Source organism: Schistocerca americana, chromosome 5 (genome assembly GCF_021461395.2).
Source record: "Schistocerca americana isolate TAMUIC-IGC-003095 chromosome 5, iqSchAmer2.1, whole genome shotgun sequence".
Classification (NCBI taxonomy): Eukaryota; Metazoa; Arthropoda; class Insecta; order Orthoptera; family Acrididae; genus Schistocerca; species Schistocerca americana.
The window spans coordinates 460,903,778-460,928,068 of NC_060123.1; positions in this window are offsets into that span (position 1 = coordinate 460,903,778).

Consider the following 24,291-nt stretch of genomic DNA (forward strand, 5'->3'; position numbering starts at 1 on the left):
GGTGGCGACACCTACAACGTGCTGACATGAGGAAGGTTTCCAACCGATTTCTCATACAAACAGCAGTTGACCGGCGTTGCCTGCTGAAACGTTGCTGTGATGCCTCGTGTAAGGAGGAGAAATGCGTACCATCACGATTCCAACTTTGATAAAGGTCCCTGAGTCAACAGATGGGGACGTTTACAAGACAACAACCATCTGCACGAACAGTTCGACGACGTTTGCAGCAGCATGGACTATCAGCTCGGACGCCGTATCACAGACAGGAACGCCTGCGATGGTGTACTCAACGACGAACCTGGGTGAACGAATGGAAAAGCGTCATTTTTCGGATGAATCCAGGTTCTGTTTACAGCATCATGATGGTCGCATCCGTGTTTGGGGACATCGCGGTGAACGCACATTGGAAGCGTGTATTCGTCATCGCCATACTGGCTTATCACCCGGCGTGATGGCATGGGGTTGGTTACACGTCTTGGTCACCTCATGTTCGCACTGACGGCACTTTGAACAGTGGACGTTACATTTCAGATGTGTTACGACCTGTGTCTCTACCCTTCATTCGATCCCTGCGAAACCTTACATTTCAGCAAGATAATGCACGACCTCATGTTGCAGGTCCTGTACGGGCCTTTCTGGATACAGAAAATGTTCCACTGCTGCCGTGGCCAGCACATTCTCCAGATCTCTCACCAATTGAAAACGTCTGGTCAATGGTGGCCGAGCAACTGGCTCGTCACAATACGCCAGTCAGTACTCTTGATGAACTGTGGTATCGTGTTGTACCTGTACCTGTACACGCCATCCAAGCTCTGTTTGACTCAATGCCCAGGCGTATCAAGGCCGTTAATACGGCCAGAGGTGGTTGTTCTGGGTACTGATTTCTCAGGATCTATGTACCAAAACTTGCGTGAAAATGTAATCACATGTCAGGTCTAGTGTAATATATTTGTCCAATGAATACCCGTTTATCATCTGCATTTCTTCCTGGTGTAGCAATTTTAATGGCCAGTAGTGTACTTTTATTACCGTGTCATGTGCGCGTAACGGAACAGGCAGCATACAACGCCGCGGTGGGAAGTGGTCATACTGTTTTGCCTTATCAGTGTATGTTCTTTAATATTCTCATTTTTGTTATGTGTGATTATGTGTGTGTGCGGTGTTCTTTTCATATTTTGTATATTATACAGAGATGTGTAAAACATGGAGATGAGCCATCTAACATGCAACAGGTCATGAAAATTGCTAGGATGAACAATCACAACAGAAAACTCCTAACTTTACAGCAAAACTTTCAGATACGAGTCCCTCGCAATAAACAAAGTGTTACAAATGACCAAATCAAGGTCAGTAACAATTCGCCGATCGTGTTAGCCACTAAACCAATAACAGCCTTTATAGTCAGTACACTTCATCTTTCGTCTTCCATTCTCATTGTTGTTCGTTGGATCTTGTAAATCACTGTATAAAGAAGGCAATATCTTGAGTCGTTGACATGGTCAGAAATAAATATATGTTTCAGTATTTTTGGTAATTTAACCATATAGGGATGAAATAGTGGGTGAAAGATTTTTTGAAAGTATGTAGTTACTAAGAACTACTAAAGTATTTTTAAAGCTACGTCTATGAAAACTGGTATTTGACTTCTCGACTACAAATAAAAAAATACGTACGAACTTCCAGCTTGCTGGAGTAGCTGTAGGTCAGCAACTTCTGATAATCAATACAACGAAACACCAGTCCAGAGTTGCAAATTCTGTTTTTTTTATTCACTCGATGACTTGTTCTGGGCCGAGACCCATTTTAAGACCATCGTAATATAGTCAAAAATGTTTATCTGTATACGCTGTGTCTGTTCGTTGCACATTTTTGACATGGTTCTCACACCCTGGGAAATATCATCTTTTGACGATTTGAAAATGTGTCTCGGCCCGAAACTAGTCACCGAGCGAATAAAAAAAAGTAAAACTTCAAATTCCAGACTAGTTTCTCCCTATACTAAAAAAATACGTGTTTTAGTGTTTTTGGAAATTGAACCGCTGTGGGGTGAAATAGGTAATGAGATTTTCCTATGAAAATATTTTATTATGGAAGAGCTTTCAAAGCTAAATCTAAGAAACTTTAAATATGGCTTCTCAGTTAGAAATAAAAAAAATAACGTGTTTCACTGTTTTTGGAAATTCAAACGCTAAGGGGGTAAATTAGGGGGTAAAACGTTTTATGAAAATATTTTATTGCGAGAGCATTTTTAAAGTGAAATCTTTGAAAACAGGTTTTTGCTACTCGGTTAGAGATGAAAAATAGGTGTTTCACTGTTTTTGGAAGTACAGCCCCAAAGGGGGTGAAAAAGGATCAGACTGTCACTGACTCAACATCGCCCAGTCCAAACTGCTGAGGATAGAACCTTGATGTTTGGAGAGGGTATGGATCTTATACTGTAGGTATCGTTTAAGAAGGTGACATAAGGGATGAAAGGCTTTTTGAAAGTATCTGGCTATTAAGCGAATTTTGAAACTAGAACTACGAAAACTGGTATTTGGTTTCTCAGTCAGAAAATGAAAACCATGCGTTTCAACATTTTTGTAAATTCAGTCACTAAGGGGTAAAATAGTCGGCGAACATTTATTTGAAAATGAATAATTACTAAAGAACAACTAAAGGATTTTTAAGGCTACGTCTATGACGACTGGTATTTTTCAGTATTTCTGGAAATTCAGCCCGTAAGGGAGTGCACTGAAATTTTGTAGAAAATATAAAAAAAATTTAGAGCTTCATTTATGAAAATAGATATTTCACTTCTCGGTTAGATATAAAGAAATATTTGTTAGGGAATGGAAATTGCTTTGGAAATATCTCCAAAAGAACGCAAAAGCCATCATTAACGGAACTTTGAACTCCAGCTACCAGAATCGCCTTTTGGTCAGAAGTACACTCGGGAAAGACCATGTTTGTATGGCCTTAATTAGGGTGGAAAGCTTAGTTAGAAGGTGTTGCAGTTTGTGAACGACATAAAAATTCGATTAAACAAAAACAAGAAAAAATCTCTGCAAGCCGTACAGTCTAGGGAGAAGCAGCGGGCGCTAAGCTAGTATTGTATATTGCCCATCTTTCTCTGTAGCTTACTTCTATTTTTCAGAGAATGGCGGACACCTTGCACCATTGTAGTATGTAGAACGCTTTTTATATAACAAATATTATGAACTTATCTTGACTTTGCATACGTCTTGCTTTCATTATCAAGCGCATCATCAGAACTGTCTCCCTGTTATCTTTAGCTATTCTAAGGCCAAGCTGATTGTCACCTAAGAGTTCTACAATTTTCTTGTCCATTCTTCTGTGTACTATTCTTGTCAGAAACTTGGATGGATGCTGAATATATATTCTTTTACTTATCTGCTATTGCCATCTCAGAATTGGGTGAATAATATTTTTCCAAAGTCTGATATTATGTCTTACGTTGTATCGATTCTATACATCAACTTGAATAGTCGTTTCGTTTCCATTTCCTAGCGTTATTTTTGAAGTTTGTATTTGGCAAGTAGAAAAAGAAGGAGACGTTAGTCAATCCATGTATACAGAGATATACAGGGTGATTTTTTCCGCAGTGTAATAACTCTGGAGATTGATCGATGAGAAGACAGGGAACAAAAAGGTCTAATGAACTTATGTACGGAAATGCATGGTTTCCATGCTAGAGACAGTTTTCTCAATTACACTTTGTTGCAGAGACTGCTGTCTAAACGCGCTGTACCATACAACCATAGTTTCCTCCTAGAGGGTGGTACTGTTCCTTATACGTCATGCCAAAGCACCCTCTCCTACCACAGTAATTGGCGATGTTGTACCCGATTCACTTCTGTTGCTGACTCACTTAGTAGTGGATGTGATATAATGTTGTACACAATGGTTCCGTATTCGAATCGAGGGCTTGCCGATATGTTGTGTACTTACGGAGTGGCAAATGGCAACGGGCGGCGGCAGCAGGGTTGTGTTGGGAGATGTATCCCTGCCAACAACAACCACAGCATTCAATGTTTACAACCGTACTTTGCCGTTTGTTGGAGACAGGGTCGTTTCAGGAAGCAGGAAACCATAAAGAACGTACCCGAATCGTTCGAACACCACACTTACAGGAAAGTGGAAGGCTACCGTCCTGTCAGTGCCGGGCAGTCGCCCCCCCCCCCCCCCCAAGTACAGGGTAAGCCAGACAACCGTGTGGAACATTCTCCTTGACAATTGTTACTAACCTTATCACTTACAACTTGTGCAGGGCCTACTAGCGTCAGAGTTTCCACATCAGCAGCAGTTTTGTCACTGGTTTCCTCACCAGGAATCCATGATTCCGAGGTTTGTGTCATCCATCCTACCCACAGATGCGGCCACCTTTGTGCGGAGTGTTGAAGAACGTTCATAACAGTCATCTGTCGGACAGTATGCAGAACCCCTATGGTATGGTCAGAGCGAACCATCAGCCGGGATAATTGGCGACCGCATTTTGGGACCAGTCTTCCGTCCACGTCGCCTAACATGGCCGAGCTATGGTCGTTTCTTGCGGGTGACTTTGCCTCTCCTGCTGGAAAAAGTGCCATTGATGATTCGAACGGTTGTGTGGCTGCTACATGACGGTGCTCCAGCCCACTTTGTTGTTAACGTCCGGGCGCATCTCAATCGAGTCTTCCCTGGTCGATGGATCGGACGAGGGGGCCCAGTTGCATGGCCTGCTCGTTCACCGGATCTCAAACCGTGCGATATCTAGTTATGGGGCCATCTCAAATTTATCGTGTATGCAGAGCCCTTTCCAGATGTGGGGACACTGAATACGCGTATTCATGTTGCCTTTGCACTGTTCGGCTGCAGCCTGGCCGATGTGAACGTGTGAGACAGAAAATGCTGCGGTGCGTACACGCATGCTTTGAGGCACATGGGAACCATTATCAGCACGTACTGTAACTACTGTGGCGGCATGGTACAGCGCGCATTAGTCCACAGTTTCTGTAACAACGTATTATTGAATATATGGTCTCTAGCATGGAAACCATGCAATTCCGGACATACACTCATTAGACCTTCTCTGTTTCGTATCCTCTCATCGATCAATCCCTAGACGGTGGGAAAAGTCGCTCTGTACAAGACACGATAGCAAACAGTCACAGAACGAAAGATATATCGTACATAAGCTAGACTACTTTCGTCTTAATACGTCAATGGCCCTTTAACGTACACATCTCGTACTCCAGTTAGAATATTGAGAAGAGTTCGCATTCCAGATGGTTTTGTAAATGTCCTCCGTAGCTGCTGTCCGTAACTCTCACTGGTGGATGACTCCAGATCACCCAATGCTCAGACCGATGCACGTCTAGGGTAATGTGATATAGAACCAGATGAAAACAGTCTGTTGATCTTGTCGTGCGGAAGTCAGTCCAACGAATGAGCTTATATCTGCAATGACATGTATTTCACCCCCTCCAGAATCCATGTTTACTGGACCGGATTTTGTTGTTTCGATGAGTACCACCACCTCTCATGATATTCGATTTGACATCTTCTGTTTAACACCATTTATAGGAGAAATCGTTACAAGAAACGCTGTCGGGTAAATTTAGAGCATCATTATTTCAAACATACGGCGAATAATTCTAGCGCTATTTTCTTTAACAACCAGCACCAGCATATTGTAATGTCTAATGTTATAATATGCATTGATACTAAATTTTTGGACAACAAGTGAACAGTTCATTTCAAGCGATCTATTTATCAATGACGTGATAAATGCTTTCAGTTTTGAAAGGCAGGAACAAGAGAAATGCGCTCTCCTTTCGACAATGAAACGCCAAAGATAGGGATTAATAGTCATGAAGATTACCCTCCTATACGACGTGCGTAGTGGCTTCTTGTGGATTTACAAGACAGTCGCTCCCAAGAAAAACTGCAGCCATAAAACATTCTAACGCAATAAGCTGTGCCTGTGCGGTGTTGGACTTAGTTTACTACTGTACGCAAAGAATTTAACTACAGTTAATATCTCGGAACATAAATTTGAGCCTAGAAGGGAAGGTTTCTCAACTGTGAAAAACATTCATGAGCGCTGTTGCTAATGACCAGTAATTTCGGTAGAAAATGCCTTCTGGAGACTGCTGTAGAAAACACGCGTTGCTCTGCAGTCTCGGTGCAGCTGTTTGTCTTCAAGCGTACTTTGGTACACTTCCCTAAGTGTGGTGCACTGCTATGTCGTACGGAATGAACAATATAGCTCAAGTTGCTGTGAAATACACTGGCTGGAAAAAATACGCTCAAGAACGATGTTTGATGGCACCAGGGTATATATGTACATACTGCGGGGTTGCAGTGTTTATTTTTCACGGTCATAGGCCGTCAGATGATGTACCCTCCGTTTGACTCTGCAGTCAGTAACTGTGCTGAGTTTAGAGGTGAACAATGTTTGCAACATTCATTCTATGGTTCATCCATGCCCTACCGACGAGAACATACTCTTGTTTAGTAGCTTCAGCCATTTGAACGTGGTCGCATTGCCTGCCACTGGGAAACTGGATGGACCTACCTACAGATTGCTGCACCTGGTAGGCACTGTGTATCTATAGTGTATCGCTGCTTTGAACAGTGGCCTCCGTGTCATTCCCACACTTGTAGACCAGATACTGGACGTCCGTGTAGTACGAACACACGTCAAGATCGACGCATTGTGCGAGCAACGGTGGCCAACCGAACATCATCCAGACCCTACGCTGCACTTGTTGTGTTATCAGGCACCATTGGGAACTGTCTGCTTGCCGTAGGATTAAGATTACGTGTGTCTCCGGCCAGGATGCAACTGACACCACCAACCAAGGCTACTCTGTCGTCATAAAAGAGTTGATTGGAGAATGGAATGGTGCTCTGTCGTCTTCAGTGGTGAGAGTAGGTTCTGTACGTATTTGATGGACGTGCACGTGTATGAGCTGCCTGTTGCAGAGTGTGTACCAGTCCTCATGGTGTGGGGGGCCGATCTTTACAATTCGCAGCCACATTTGGTTTTTCTGAAGCGTCAAGTAACCAGTGCTCAGGCCCGTACTGCTACCGTTTCTTCTACAGGAAGGTGGCGCCCTTTTTCGTTACGACAATGTACTTCCTTACACGGCTACTGCGTTGCAAAGAACTCATCGCGGTGAGCAACAACTGCTCTGGCCAGAAATATCACCGTATCTCTCGCCAAATGAACACGTAAGGGGCATAATGAAGCGGGAACATACTCGTTCTCCAGGTCTGCAAAAACCATTGCCGAATCGCAACAAAAGGCGCAAGACACTTCTGATAATCGCAGGAAGCCATTCGGCACCTTTACGATGGCTTGCATGCAAGAATACACCTGTGCGCTGCCACCAGAGGGGGATACACTGTGTATTGATGCGAGTGTGTGCGGACCCTTTACTGTGACGCGTGTTTCATTTGTCTGAATATGTTATCATAAGCCCTACAGTGATGTACAACTTGTCACCTCGCTATCACACAATAAAATGACCTTGTCTCGGAGGATGTTGAATTTTCTTCGAGCAGTGTATTTTAACCCTTTGGCTACCATCGGGACGTATGTGTCACACGACGGGTTGTCAGAGGAACAGTGGGAATTTGCTGCACTTTATTGTTATCGATCGATGCCTCACTGGTGAAGGGAGCCTGCTAATGTTTGCAGAATTCTTACACTGACAGGTTGCACTGGTAGGCTGTGCTGTGTTCAATCTTCATTGTTGGCTAACCGAATTAGTTCGCGCCTGCAGGTAGGCAACTTAATTACCACATTTGCAAAGCAGGCTGCCGTCGGTCCTTCGCGGACACGTCCTATCAAAGAATTGCACGCACGTATTGTCGTTTTTCAAATCATAAACAAAGCCCAAATTATGCATCTGTAATATGAGTTACAATCTTGGTCTATCAGCTGATATGCGTCATTTTTCTGTATGTATTTTATTTTTGTGCGCCGTCTTCGGAAACCACGGAGGTACTTACGATTAACTCTGTATATCCCACCTCTCCCCGTGTTGGCAAATGAAACGGCGGGAAATATGTTTTTCGTTTTGTTGCTTCTGACTATGACATTAATTAAAATAACTATAGATTAATGTTTTTGCAAAAATATTATTGGTAGCCAAAGGGTTAACGATAACTGTATCTTATGAGAACGAGGGAATGAAAATGCTTTGAAATAACAAACTTTTTATTCTTTTACGTTGCACCCCAGTCCTTCCTGAACAAGGATGTACACGGTTTTTGTATACTTGGTGTATAATGATAGGAAAGAGCATTTTATAAATGTCGACACGCCCCCTTTTACCAATGCAGGTGTGTTTATCCCGGCTCCAGCACATTATCTCTGTCTTTACTCTGTTTCTTGACCACTGCTTTTCAAGTTGATCACTCCGGTGCTAAGCGAGTGTAGCTGTTTAAAATGAGCATTCTGTTTACGTTTTACTTATTGTATTGGTTTGAAGGAGTGCTTGATTTCAACAAGAAATATTTTTGTGTTCATAATCATTTTTTAACTGTATAAATCGGAAGTATGGGCAGCATAATACGCAGAAATAATAATAATTTTGACAGGGTTGCTAAAACGAGAACCCTTGTCATTCTTTCTCTCCATAATACTCCGAGTCATGGTGTAAATCTCGGAGAGCTAATGTAACTGGGACTTATATAGGTACAACCACCCCCTGGCAATCCCTGTAGCAGATGTTGTAAAATCTATTTGTAGAGACTTACCTAGCAAAAGCTATCTTGCTAAATGCATCCATGCGAGAACTCAAAACCGAAAAGAAAGTTTCTATAACCGTATGTGGGAACGTTTGCCTGAAACAGTATTTGTGGGTCCCAAAACCATAAAAAACAGTGTCATAGATGCAGTGTTATATTTCACTGATGGGTCAGTCAGCAGGCTGAAAGTTTTCAATGGGAAGGGCATTAGAACATGGCTGAACAAAAAGAATGCGTTAGTGTCAAATGAACAACAGAGGGTACGGGAGATTGAGAAAAGTACCCTACAAATGACAGTAGCGGCTATAATTTAAAAGAGGGCCTCCACTGGAGGATACAGAAATCCGCAACGATGATAGCTATGGACATGGCGAGTTTTAACTTTGAACGTAGTTTGAACAGATTACATCAAAAATTTAAATGTATTTTCCCGAAAGTATGAAACTGTTAGCTTTATAGTACGTTTAAAATCAGTTGCGACTTTTGACGTCTGGCTCACCGGAGGGGACGTGACACCGTTGCACAAGTAACAGCAATCGCCACCAGCGGTTCGGTTGGTAAGGCGCCCCTATTGCCACGCCGTTGATAAACAGTACCACGGGGTGTCACGCATTACAGGCATCTACGTTCATTACCTCTCCGTGCAAGGTGATATTTTCTGGCCTTGAAGTGTTCTGAAGTCGTCAGGTATTGTGCACGGGTGTTTCGTGTTGAGGTTACGTTAATAACAACAGTGGAGCACGTCTGAAAACGATTCCCGGTAAAAGAGATCGTCCAAGAATGCGTTCACCGGCTGTGAAAATAACGTTTTGTTGCAAAAAATTCCTCCAAATTCGACGATAGTAATGGACAATGCGGAATACCATTCGGTTGTGACGGATAAAACTCCAACATTGCAGCGGAGCAAAGCAGCTATTTTTCACTGGGTACAAAGAAATGTTAGATTGGGTAAAGTTGTGTAAGGCGAAGTTAATGGAACTTATAGTCCTGTACAAGCTAAAAACTCCACGCTTATCAGGTCGACGAAATGGCTAACGCTAAAGAGCATAGTTTAATCAGACATCCTCCGTATCACGCTCATTTAAATCCGACTGAGAATAGATAGGCCCAGATGGAAACTAATGTGGCAGAAAAGACAAGAAATTTACGCTCAGTGAGGTTGAAATGCTGCAAAAGAAGTCATTGCAAATATTACATCACATGCGACGTGGATTCATGAAGGACTGTGTCGAGTTTTGAGTAATACGTTACTTCTCTTGCTGCTGTGTTAACGTTGCTTCTTTTGCCTAAACACGGATGACCTTACTGGTATATAAAATGTTCAAATGTGTGTGAATGCCTATGGGACCAAACTGCGGAGGTCATCGGTCCCTAGACGTATACACTACTGAAACTAATTTATGCTAGGAACACACACACACACACACACACACACACACACGTACACACACACATGCCCGAAAGAGGACTCCAACCTCCGGCGGGAGGTGCCGCGCAATCCGTGACATGGCGCCTCAAACCGCGTGGCCACTCAGCGCGGCACTGGTATACATCTCACTAACATTCTAATGCAGTTGAAATTGTGGCAGAATCCTAAAACAGCGTGTTATTAAACTAGCAACTGAGGGCGAGACATATCAATAGTTATGAGAAAACTCATTCTCATCAACATTATTTCATGTAAAAAAATCTGAAGTTGCTTGACTATTGGGTTAGGTATCGAGGTTTCGCATATTAATCATATGGCAACATACTCTTCACTTTGCGTGCTGTCATTGGTCAAAATCTTGTTTCGATATCTCAGACTGTTTATGAGATACGAGGGATTGATGAATATTTCATTCTGACTTTTTCACTGCTGAGTGCGTTCGTGACGGAACCCGATAATTTAATATGTTATCTAAATTTCATACGTATGACTTAACACATACCAAACGGAAATTCATAGCGACCCCTACTTTTCGCTGCAAACTTTAAAAATTTCTTGCAGCAGTTTAGCTAATACCGAAATATCACAATAACCGTGACCATTAACGAAATGGGAGGTAATCCATCGTGAAACTGATCAATGAAGCTATAAGATGGGCTAGACTCAGAGTTTATTACCGTATACTTTCTTTAAATTCGTTTGAGAAAGACTGCAGATCGGCCAGCTTACGCGGCTGACGGGTTACGAGCCGAGCAGGCCTGGCGTAAGCGTCGTCTGCTGACGCGTCCAGCACACGCTGGCAGCTGGGCTTCCCTCCACTCGCTCTGTACCAATCTGTCAAATCTCGCAGCTAATTGTAATCGCACTTTAGGTTCAATTTTCTCTGAAACTAAATGGGTCAAATGGCTCTAAGCACTATGGGACTTAACATCTGAGGTCATCAGCCCCCTAGACTTAGAACTACTTAAACATAACTAACCTAAAGACATCACACACGTCCATGCCCGAGGCAGGGTTCGAACCTGCGACCGTAGCAGCAGCGCGGTTCCGGACTGAAGCGCCCAGAACCGCTCGATCACAACGACCGGCTTCTCTGAAACTAATGCACATAATTATGATAATGAAACTTGGTAGAGAAATTTATTACATCACTTACATGAAACTGTACTAGAATGATGGCAGTCAAATGTGTGACAAATATTTAGATATTATTTTTGAAGTACCTACTTTTAGGTCACTTGTTTTTCTGTGAATTCCTGCTGTGATAATAATGCTATTGTAACATACATAATACACTCTGAAGATGATATCACAACTTACGTACGTTTCAAATTTGGATTCACTTGAACAAGTAGTTTTTGAGAAATGTGCACCAACGTTAGTACAGTCAACCATAGGAAGTAAGGTCACGACCGGATCCACTTAATGCTGTAGTTTGAGTCGTTCTTTATTGTAGGAAACGCATTTTATTATTTTTGTACCAATTTGAATCGTTACATACTATAGTCAATGCATTTAATTATTTGTGTGTCAGTTTGAATCGTTCTATCCTGTAGGTAATACACTTAGTTATTTCTGTACTGCGCGTAATGACCTCTCTTAATCTCCATTTTTATCGCATCACACAACTTACCTATATTCACAGACTCTCGTGTACGCCGTTACCGTGCACTTTACGTCCATTGGAATGATATAAACTACATCATGGAATAGACTCCACTTTTTAAACGAAAGGTGAATCGTGCCGTCAGCCGGGTGAGCTGTCACTTGGCCGTTCTGCCACTGCCCGGTCGCATGTTTGCGAAGAGTGTGGTGGTTGTGAGGGGGGTGAGAGGGGGCGGAGAGCAGGCTATTGTTTGCGCCCCTTCCTCTGCTGCCCGCTAATTGTTTTTGCAGCTAATTCCGGGGCCCCACTGCCAACGGTAATTACGTGTTCGCCACGCTCGCAGTCTCCATCAGCGGAAACACTGCGCTCCCACCAAGGCGGGGGAGACTCGCTCTGAAAGAACTGCCGCCGTCATGACATCGACGGGCCTGAGACACATTTCTGCTTGTGCTGCGGGGTGCTTCTAGCGCTGTAGTTCGCTTTCCACTAACTAAGAAGCTGAGACACAGGGTCCGGAGAAAAAGACCTTCTGTATTTGAATGGGTTGTTGCAAACAAAATTTGTTTTGAACAGTAATACTGCTGACAACATAGCTCTTGTGTATACTATTATTCATATACACCTGACAATGCTGGGGCTGATTCTGCATTTAGCGTTTGACGATGACACTATGGCTCCAGTATATTAGGACAAAAAAATGGTTCAAATGGCTCTGAGCACTATGGGACTCAACTGCTGAGGTCATTAGACCCCTAGAACTTAGAACTAGTTAAACCTAACTAACCTAAGGACATCACAAACATCCATGCCTGCGGCAGGATTCGAACCTGCGACCGTAGCGGTCTTGCGGTTCCAGACTGCAGCGCCTTTAACCGCATGGCCACTTCGGCCGGCATATTAGGACAAGTTTTTATAAAACAGAGCTGAAGATGATCTTTTTATACGGAAACCAGCAGTCTGACGACAAAAAAATGTGACCATATAAGTAAAGTTAATGAAAACGAAAGATACAGAGAAAATACTTTTATTTATGAACGAAAAATTCTAGCCCATGTTACATTAGTTGGTTTTAAAAATCATGTCCGGTAAATGGCGTTCTCCATTGTTGACACATTTACAAACTCTTCCTGGAAAGTTCTCCGCAGTTCTTCGTGTCATTTCCGCAAGAATGGCAGCTTCTTCCTGGGTGATTGCAAGGTAGTGGGGTGATGTTTGTACACTTGAGCCTTTAAATGTCACTAAAGAAAAAAAAAGTCACAGGATGATAAATTGCGGTGACCTTAGGGACCAGGCGAAAACTCCTCACGAAGAGAGAAGACATCTAGGAAACAACTCTCTTAAAATTTCTGGAGAACAACGAGAGGAGTGAGCCAAAAGCAGTGCACTGAGTCTGTTTCCCCGTATCTGTTAGCACCGAATTTAGACTCGGAAGAATAATCTGTTTAATGCTTCATTAACTCTTAGAAGGTTAAAATTTATTTTGCATATATTTGAAAAATAAAAGGTCAGAAACTTTACGATAAATAATACACTTTCACCCCCCAAAAACATTTTAAAACGACCGATTTTGAAAATCGGCGAAGTCTGACGCGTGTGTCCCACTTATCTAACTACATCGATGTTTTCATGGTAACCTAGTATTTTCAGTGTTAAATTATTACCTTTAGAATGATAAGGATGGCTATTACAGAAAAAAGTTTAACAAACCAGCTCCAAAACACATTATTCTCGTGACAATGAAAAACATGAAATATCACACACAAGTTCTCAACATAACATTTTAATATGATTTTGACGTATCCACTCACAAACTTTTCTAGATTCTGTGAAGTTCTCTGGGGGATGTACGTCGCACAACATACAAATCATGTACAAACCAGTGCAATTACTGAGATGTGTATTGATGTTTCAAAATAATGTATATGATGTATAAGAAAACACAATTAGTTACTTCAGACGTTCTAGGAATGTAGAAGGTGGTGATTACAACTCATTTTCGTGAAACAAGCGCACTGTGCCGCACGTCATTCCATCTGATCGAGCTCGCAACCTTCTATAAATCCTCCTCATGGTCCGTATTATTTTTTTCAATGTTATGAAGACATCTCGCTACATGTTGGCATTAGACAGATATGAGATACAGAGGCTTAAACGCTCAAAACTTAATATTACTTTAGTGGAGCCTATTCGTCCCGTCAACCACGGGAGGGGTGAGATCGTGGCGTAAGTTAAGAACCAAATTTCCACATACAACTGAAAATAGAGAACCTCTCACTATCTTATTTTCCATGAAATATCTCACTATTATACAAAAACGCAATGCAAATCATTAGCATTTTGGCACAGCGTCCATTGAGCTATCTTTCTTCACCTTTAATTTTAGTCATGCAGAGATGCGATATTTATTATTAATGGGCTGCAGTAGTAACATAGGACTGAGTCATTTAACTAATCATGCCACGAATATTCATTAACACGATTATGGCTGAAGTAACAGGTTTTCACAGGATGGTGGCATGGCGCATGGAGCAAGTCATCATGCAGTACTAAAGTAAGGAATTAGGTTGAGCGAAATAATTAAAAAAATGTTACAGAAACTTGTATATTGTTGTCAAAACAATGCAGACAGTCAGAAAGACGAGATGGGTTCTCAGTGTAGGTACTGTGAAGAGTGTTTCTAGAAAAGCCAGGAAATTACACGCCTTCCCGCAAGATTATAACCCATTCATAATGCAGGGGAGGATGATGTTAGAATTTGTTGTGTAACTGATTAAAAAGGTATTACTCGATCCTACAAATCAGTTTCCATTTTACTAGAAGTGAGCAGTTTATGAGCCTTTTTGTCGCCATGCTCAATTCACGTTATAGTTCACTGCTCAATTATCGCAAGATAACTGAGCGAATACGTAGAACACACCATTGGAAATAAGCTAGACATCTGCTATTAGACTCTATTTTAAAGATGTCACCAATTTACCTTCACCATTTATTTATTTAATCGTATGGCCAGGGCTCCCCGTCGGGCAGGCCGTTCGCCAGGTGCCGGTCTTTCCATTTGACGCCACTTCGGTGACCTGCAGTCGATGAGGATGATAGGACTGTGATGAGGACAACGCAACACCCAGTCCCTGAGCGGAAAAATTCCCCGACCCATCCTGGAAAAAAAAAAACCGATCCCAGAGGATTGACAATCCGTCATGCTGGCCATTAAGCTACCGGGGGCGGACGTCTTCACCATTGGACTCTGAGTGCTGCACACTAAAAGCCAACCAGTCGAGAGCAGAACCAGAAATAGCACGAAAGAGGAGTTCCTATTGGAACGACACTCTAATTAAAACAAAAAAAAAAAGAAAAGACCACACACGAAGCACCACGAAAAACCGTTTCGAGATTTTGACAATCCAAGGCGCCATTTTGACGGAATCTGGCACGATATGTCTCATAAGGACATCCAACAACTCTATCAATTGATGCCAAGCCGAATAACTGCTTGCATAAGGGCCAGATGTTGACCAACGCGTTATTGACTTGCTCAATTTGTGAAGCTGTAAACGTAAATCACATCTACCGATTTCCGCCCCATTCAGATACGTTCTTTGTGGTGCTTCGTCTGTTTTGTCTTAGAGTATATATTGCGTTGTGGCCAGACACCCACGAATGTTTCCTGTTGGCCAAGGGCCCAAGCTACATTCCAAAGACGCAAACGTACTTGTGGAGACACAAATAGATAGGTCAAATACCTTGGCTCGACTAATCGAAGCTGATCATAGTACGGACTTGCAAAACATTGTAAAAATAATCTCGCGATTCTAGAAAGCAGAAATATTGTGGGGAGAAATGAAAGTGAAAATGCGTAGGCAGCTTATACAAAACAAAGTGACTGGACGAATGCTACCATATTCAAGAGGCATGAAATCCTTGAAGTGTAACTGTAGGAGCCTATTTGATGAGAGAGTTAAAAGTGCTTGGGCATTGAGATCAAGCACACTTCGTTTTTATTGTTTTAGGTCAATAGGTTCAGTCAACTGTCGATTCTGCAGAATAGTCTTATTACATATTTTCATGTAGTTACGATATGTACATGGTTCAGACGGATAAAGTTGAAGGCATAATTGTTATAAAAGTGTTGATTTTCAAGATTTTATCACCAACTAAAATTTATTGAGAGTTAGTGAAGACTGATTAATGTACACGTCCAATCTTTGCAATTTTCTATTGTCGTTTGTTGCGCCTATCAAGTAGTCAGTACCTAATTATGAAAATGATTTATACTTATAAAATATGTGCAAGGGGATACTAATGTGAAAGCAAGTAATAAATTATAATTACAGCTGGTAACAAACAGAGGATTTACTTCAACAAAATTTTTCCTGATGTGCGACCGCGTTGTCATGTTGTTTGGTCGACGAACGTGCTGACCATTGTTGCAAGTGGTCTGGCAGAGCGCCAAGAAACGCGTGGGAAGTTTTCTGTGCCAAGCGGCCTATGGATGTCTCATTTTGCTGTTGCTTCAGCTGATTGGCTTGATGTCCACCCGGTACATTTACCGAAGATCCGCAAGGCCACTTGCAAGCAACAGCCAAGACATTGGTTTGTAAACTTTTCACCACAATGACATACTCAGGAGGCTTCTATTGAAGACGATAACTGCCTATGAAACGGATGCTTGCACAGCTTCTTTAAGTCTATGAGGTAAAACAGGTAAAAGTATAAATAAAGTAATTTTTGTGAAGCTAAATTTATACAAGGATTTCATTATGATAAAGACTAAACTTTAAAGAAGAATCTCCCCCCTTCGGTTTTGGTATTAGAACATGTGGCCTTGTGAGATAACGACCGATAAAGCCTCTCGATATTTTTCTAAGTGCGTTACTACATCTATGTTGTGAGGGTTTACTTCTGCACACTCGTTCGTATTGTGATATCTTACTATACATTAAAATACTACTGCGCAAAATACTGGTGAGCCGAAACACTTTCACCTGCTTAATAGAGCATCGGTCCACCTTTGGAACGCAACTGAGCAGCGATTCTGCCCGGAATACTTTTGGCAAGTACTTGGTAGGTGCCAGGAGACATGTGGCTCCAAATTTATATTCATAGGTCATGAAATTCCTGTAAACCACAGGCTAGTGGTTCGTGGGCGCGGAGCTGGCGCTCGATAGCGTCCCTGATGTGTTTTATCTGGATCAGGTCAAGCTAATTTGTTGGCCAAGACATGACTGGTAGTTCACTACCATGCTCCTCAAACAGCTGTAGCACGATTATAGTCTTGTGACACTCGCCTTACTGGTGGAATATACTGTCGGCATTGGGTAAGACATCACGCATGAAGCGATGCAAGTGGTCCGTAATAATGTTTGCGTTATGGTGCCTTCGATTACTACCTCGGGTTCAGTGGAAACTCAGGTAATGGTTCCCCATAACACAATGCTTTCCCCACTGGACTGCGTGTTTGGTGCGGTACATGTTTCAAGCAGCCGTTCGCCTAGGTGTCGGCGTATCTGAACACTACCATCGACCTGATGCAATAATAAAGGAGATTCAACGGGCTAGGTGACACGTTCCATTGATCTCCGGTCCATCTCGATGATCCTGTGATCACAGTAATCATAAATGACGATCTCGTTGGGTCGACAGAGGAACCAGTAGTAATCATCTGATCTGCGTCGAACGGTGTGTTATGAAACGCTTTTGCCTGCACCAGCATTGTACACCATTGTCAGATCTGCCACAGATCACCCGGTATGCTGATTTACAAAGTTTCCAAGGCTGTCACCTCCACGTTCGGTGATATGGCGTGGAGGTTCAGACGCCAAACGGTGTCTTCTGAAACGCTTTTGCCTGCACCAGCATTGTACTCTGTTGTCAGATCCACCACAGATCACTCGGTATGCTGCTTTACGAAGTTTCCAAGGCTGTCACCTCCACGTTCTGTGATTTGGCGTGGAGGTTCAGGTACGTTGTCGCCTACTCGCTGTTTCTCTGTCCTGCAACCACTTTCGGTAGATGCTGACAGTATCAGGCGAACTGCCGACAAGCTTCGCCGTTTCAGAGATGCTAGTTCGTAGGTCCCAGGCCATAGCAGTCTTCCTTTAGTCAAAGACGCTCTTGTCAGTGGATTTCCTCATTTGCGACCTGTATCGTCGCTCTGCTCCTCTTATACGCGTTTCTTACCGTATGGCGTGTAGACAGCGTCGCCAGGTGGCATTCAGTTTCGTAATAACAGTGATCACAATGTTCTCGTTCATCAGTGTCGATTTTACAGGGGAATACGATTACCTTCGGAGTGGATAGTCTTGTATGACATGCGTAATTTCAGACTCTGATGGTAGCCTCTCGAGAGCAAGCATTTCCATCCCACTTGCTGAGAAATCAAAATGTGTGCTAGCTTGCGTGGATCTTGTTTACACAGTACGTTTCACGGGTGTTCTCAGTTCACCTCACTAGCCTCTAGCTCAGTCCAAGGTAGAATATCTGTCTCAGAATGTCTCGGTACATAATGTCTCACCAATTTTCAGAACGCTCATGGTAACCTTGTGCACGAGCTTATGACAAAAAATGGCTCTAATCACTATGGGACTTAACATCTGAGTTCATCAGTCCCCTAGACTTAGAACTACTTAAACTTAACTAACCGAAGGATATCACACACATCCTTGCCCGAGGCATGATTCGAACCTGCGACCGTAGCAGCAGCGCAGTTACGGACAGCTTATGACAGGTAGGGTCTTTTCACTGGCTGCAGGGGCGTGCTGAAAAGTAATACCCACGAATTTGTTATGTGAAAACTCTTAAAGCTTCTTAAATAAAACAAAAGTTATTGACTTTCTTCATCTTTATTCATCGTATCTGTATATTTATTTCTCGCTTTAGTCACACTGGCGACGAACGCACCTCCAAACGAGAGACCAGTTTGTTGATAACTGTCGCTGTGGAATGTTTGACATTTTTGAAAGGGCCACAACGTCACCTCTGCTTGCACCACTTCATCGAAGGTTTTAACACTTCTACCAAAACTTCGAAGACAGATGAACTGACTTATCAAAAGTGCATGTGATCTGATGTTATCTAGAATCATAAGTAGAAGGTTAAAACGAATTTTTTTCCACATAACTGAAATATTCGTAGATTGCCTGGATCTTCATGAAGTGTGTGGTTTACAGTGAAAGTGATCGGTTCCAGTTTTTAAATGTTTATTCTTCCGTTCGTAACAGCTAATCAAATCCATCATGACACATTGCAAAGAGGCCGAGTTGTACAGTTTGTCTTCGTAAAACAACTGACTAGTTCACAAATCAAGGAACATACTTTTTCACAACTTTAACTCTTAGTGAAATAATATTCAACTAACTAACACAGGTTACACTTCGAGATATCAGCTCAAACTGCCCGTCCCAGCAGCCTCGCTGCTTCACTATTTATATATTCTAAATAATGGATGGTCACTTGGACCATTATTTCTTAATAATGACAACGTATTTTTAATCGTATTTAGAATTAAAAGTTCCAAATGTAAGATGTTCTGATTACACAGAATAATACGTCTAAAATTACAGAATTAATAATATGTGAAATTTATAATGTAAAAATGTTTTTAAATGTGAAAATTCCATCTAAATATGAGTACAATAATGAACTTCACAAAATTAATTAATGCACACTAATTACAGAACGACTCACATTCCTAACAATAATTGAAGCTAAGAGGGTAAAACGAAACAGGTTTTGATTGACAGAATTTGTAACAGATGCCTAGAATTTTATAATTAGGCGTATATCTGGTTACAACAATACGAGTTGAATTAATAAAGTCATTAAAACGAAATGCTCTTTACAGCTTTCATCCTAAATTTACGTTTTACAATATGTGCCTTCATTTGCAATGAGTAAACTACATTCGTAAAAGTCCAATTATTTGAATAATTACAGTTGGTGATTAATACCATATATTTTATTCCTAACATTTTCATTAATTCAAGTCTTTCCCATTACTATAATGAATGCCACAGTTTGTTAAAATACATCATCATTTGCTTTATTTTGTAATAGTGTCTGCTAATTAGTCTCCAATTTAGTGTCATTTTTATGAAATTCACGAATCACTACAGTACCAATCATTTTAAAGTGAGGTATTGTACTACACGATGTCAGGGAATCGAAGTTTTCGTTAAGTCTTTGTATATTAGGTATATTACAAGGTGTTCTTTCAGTTTTGAAACAGATACAAAATCGGATAGGGCCAAGATGGAACTGTATGGAGGATGATCGATGACAGATAACGCAAGGCATCGGATTGTTGCAAATGTCGTAGCGGTCGGATCTAGACTGGCATTGTTATGCTCGAGGAGAGGGTGCTGCATGCGTGGACGAACTCTTTGAATGTGAAACCCGACTACAGCATGCTGTTTTTCACCCACCGATATAGTTACGTTACCCATCGCCATGTTCAACCCTACAATTCGGAACCTCTAGCAGCAGAGGTCTGCAAATATGTAGAAATGAAGAGTAAAGATACAGAAAGTTAATAACGTTGTTGTTGTTGTTGTGGTCTTCAGTCCTGAGACTGGTTTGATGCAGCTCTCCATGCTACCCTATCCTGTGCAAGCTTCTTCATCTCCCAGTAGTTACTGCGACCCACAGCCTTCTGAATCTGCTTAGTGTATTCATCTCTTGGTCTCCCTCTACGCTGCCCTCCAATACTAAATTGGTGATCCCTTGATGCCTCAGAGCATGTCGTACCAACCGGTCCCTTCTTCTTGTCAAGTTGTGCCACAAACTCCTCTTCTCCCCATTTCTATTCAATACTTCATCATTAGTTATGTGATCTACCCGTCTAATCTTCAGTATTCTTCTGTAGCACCACATTTCGAAAGCTTCTATTCTCTTCTTGTCCAAACTATTTATCGTCCATGTTTCACTTCCATACATGGCTACACACCATACAAATACTTTCAGAAACGACTTCCTGACACTTAAGTCTATACTCGATGTTAACAAATTTCTCTTCGTCAGAAACGCTTTCCTTGCCATTGCCAGTCTACATTTTATATCCTCTGTACTTCGACCATCATCAGTTATTTTGCTCCCCAAATAGCAAAACTCCTTTACTACTTGAAGCGTCTCATTTCCCAATCAAATTCCCTCAGCGTCACCTGACTTAATTCGACTACATTCCATTATCCTCGTTTTGCTTTTGGTGATGTTCATCTTATATCCTACTTTCAAGACACTGTCCATTCCGTTCAACTACTCTTCCAAGTCCTTTGCTGTCTCTGACAGAATTACAATGTGATCGACGAACCTCAATGTTTTTATTTCTTCTCCATGGATTTTAATACCTAATCCGAATTTTTCTTTTGTTTCCTTTACTGCTTGCTCAATATACAGATTGAATAACATCGGGGAGAGGCTAAAACGTTGGTCTTCCTTAAATAGCTTTAAGAATTTTCACATGAAAAAGTCGGAGGCGTTATTTTTCAGCACTTCCTCGTACTTTTCTGCAGTGTCTAATCGGCTTTTGTCTAGCGACGAGACAAGAGTACCCTGTGACTGTCGTACTGAAGTAAAAGTTGTTCTTCCATCCTCTCCATTCTTCTTAGTGATCAGTCTTTAAACCTTCTACTACCGACATACACCTAAATCGTTCCGCTTCGCACAGGCGTCTACAGCAGCAACTCTGAGGCTACGAGCCTCTCATTGAAACTTCCAGGTACTGTGTTGCTTCCACACTGTGAAGGCTAGTGGCCACATTCTACCGGCCGTTGTTGGCTTGGAGCTTGTAGTCTGGCGCTTTGAAGTTTGCAGGTCCTCATGTCCACTCCGTTGCACACTTCTGTCGCCTTGGGAGCCACTTCTCAAAACTTCTCCACAGTTAATGAGCAGACCACCTGCGGGGAAGCAAATAAGTTTTTCTCCCCTTCGCCACCCGTTTCCAGACACACAGGAAACCGCTCCCCAAACAGACAACGCCCACGGGTAAGCAGTGACCTCACAGCCTGCCGTGCAATCATTTTATAGTCTCTAAAGGAAGATTGTGCAGAAAATTTAATATTAGCAATCTGTGGAGGGTATTAAGAAAACTCCACAGCTGACGTGCTAGAGATCTACATTTTATCAATAACGTGTATTTCCCATACGGTAAGTTTTGCATGCTTAGAAGTATTTATCATTTCCAGGAAGTTAGCCTAGAATAACTGATTTTCAGTTAAATTAACTACTATGATGAGAAAAAGGGCTTGGTGGGCGCCAAATAGGAGTCTGGAATCGTGAAGTCGAAAGGAATATAGCTAATATCCTGGATATAGGTTAACATACAGGGTGTTAGAGGTAAAATTGCAGATATTTTTATTGCTAACTGAGGACAGTGTCCTGAACAACATTAGATGAGTAATTGCTTCATCTGCAGACAGATAATTATAGCTCATTAGGAGTAGCATATTTTTAGGTTGGTTAGTATCTCCAAGTACAGGGTTATTACAAATGATTGAAGCGATTTCACAGCTCTACAATAACTTTATTATTTGAGATATTTTCACAATGCTTTGCACACACATACAAAAACTCAAAAAGTTTTTTTAGGCATTCACAAATGTTCGATATGTGACCCTTTAGTGATTCGGCAAACATCATGCCGATAATCAAGTTCCTCCCACACTCGGCGCAGCATGTCCCCATCAGTGAGTTCGAAAGCATCGTTGATGCGAGCTCGCAGTTCTGGTACGTTTCTCGGTAGAGGAGGTTTAAACACTGAATCTTTCACATAACCCCACAGAAAGAAATCGCATGGGGTTAAGTCGGGAGAGTGTGGAGGCCACGACATGAATTGCTGATCGTGATCTCCACCACGACCGATCCATCGGTTTTACAATCTCCTGTTTAAGAAATGGCGAACATCGTGATGGAAGTGCGGTGGAGCACCATCCTGTTGAAAGATGAAGTCGGTGCTGTCGGTCTCCAGTTGTGGCATGAGCCAATTTTCCAGCATGTCCAGATACAAGTGTCCTGTAACGTTTTTTTCGCAGAAGAAAAAGGGTCTGTAAACTTTAAACCGTGAGATTGCACAAAACACGTTAACTTTTGGTGAATTGCAAATTTGCTGCACGAATGCGTGAGGATTTTCTACCACCCAGATTCGCACATTGTGCCTGTTCACTCTTTTCATTAAGAAAAAATGTTGCTTCATCACTGAAAACAAGTTTCGCACTGAACGCATCCTCTTCCATGAGCTGTTGCAACCGCGCCGAAAATTCAAAGCGTTTGACTTTGTCATCGGGTGTCAGGGCTTGTAGCAATTGTAAACGGTAAGGTTAAAAAAAAAAATGGCTCTGAGCGCTATGGGACTCAACTGCTGTGGTCATCAGTCCCCTAGAACTTAGAACTACTTAAACCTAACTAACCTAAGGACATCACACACACCCATGCCCGAGGCAGGATTCGAACCTGCGACCGCAGCAGCAGCGCGGCTCCGGACTGGAGCGCCTAGAACCGCACGGCCACCGCGGCCAGCGTAAACGGTAAGGCTTCTGCTTTAGCCTTTTACGTAAGATTTTCCAAACCGTCGGCTGTGGTACGTTTAGCTCCCTAACCGTTTCTTCGCTCACTGCAGGCAGACCCGTTGATTTCCCCTTACAGAGGCATCCAGAAGCTTTAAACTGCGCATACCATCGCCGAATGGAGTTAACAAAAATGGTTCAAATGGCTCTGAGCACTATGGGACTCAACTGCTGAGGTCATTAGTCCCCTAGAACTTAGAACTAGTTAAACCTAACTAACCTAAGGACATCACAAACATCCATGCCCGAGGCAGGATTCGAACCTGCGACCGTAGCGGTCTTGCGGTTCCAGACTGCAGCGCCTTTAACCGCACGGCCATGGAGTTAACAGTTGGTGGATCTTTGTAGAACTTTGTAGAACTTCGTCCTGAAGTGTCGCTGCACTGTTATGACTGACTGATGTGAGTGCATTTCAAGCACGACATACGCTTTCTCGGCTCCTGTCGCCATTTTGTCTCACTGCGCTCTCGAGCGGCTTCAGCCGAACAAAACTTTATGAGTTTTTCTACGTATCTGCAGTGTGCCGTGACCATATGTCAATGAATGGAGCTACAGTGAATTTATGAAATCGGTTCAATCATTTGTAATAGCCCTGTACTTGTATTAATGATTATTTACCCTGGGTAAAAGGTATAGAAGTGTGGACACATGGACGGAAAATGATTAGTTTATATTGATAGGCGTAGTCCAAGTAGTGGCAGAGTTACAACCACGCGGAAACGATCAGGTAGTAAATTATGCGACTTGTTTGTGGGAGGATTATTAGATACAGAGAAAAAAAAAAAAAAAAGAAAAAAAAAAACACCTAGCACACGGAAGCGGCGACATAGTAATTAATGTACCAACGATCAGTGTCTGCACTTATATCCCTAACGCTTTGTATATGATGGCATTTAGAAAGTAATGTTTTGGGATCTGCTGTGGCATTATGTTCGGATTGGAAAGTCACATATGAAGTC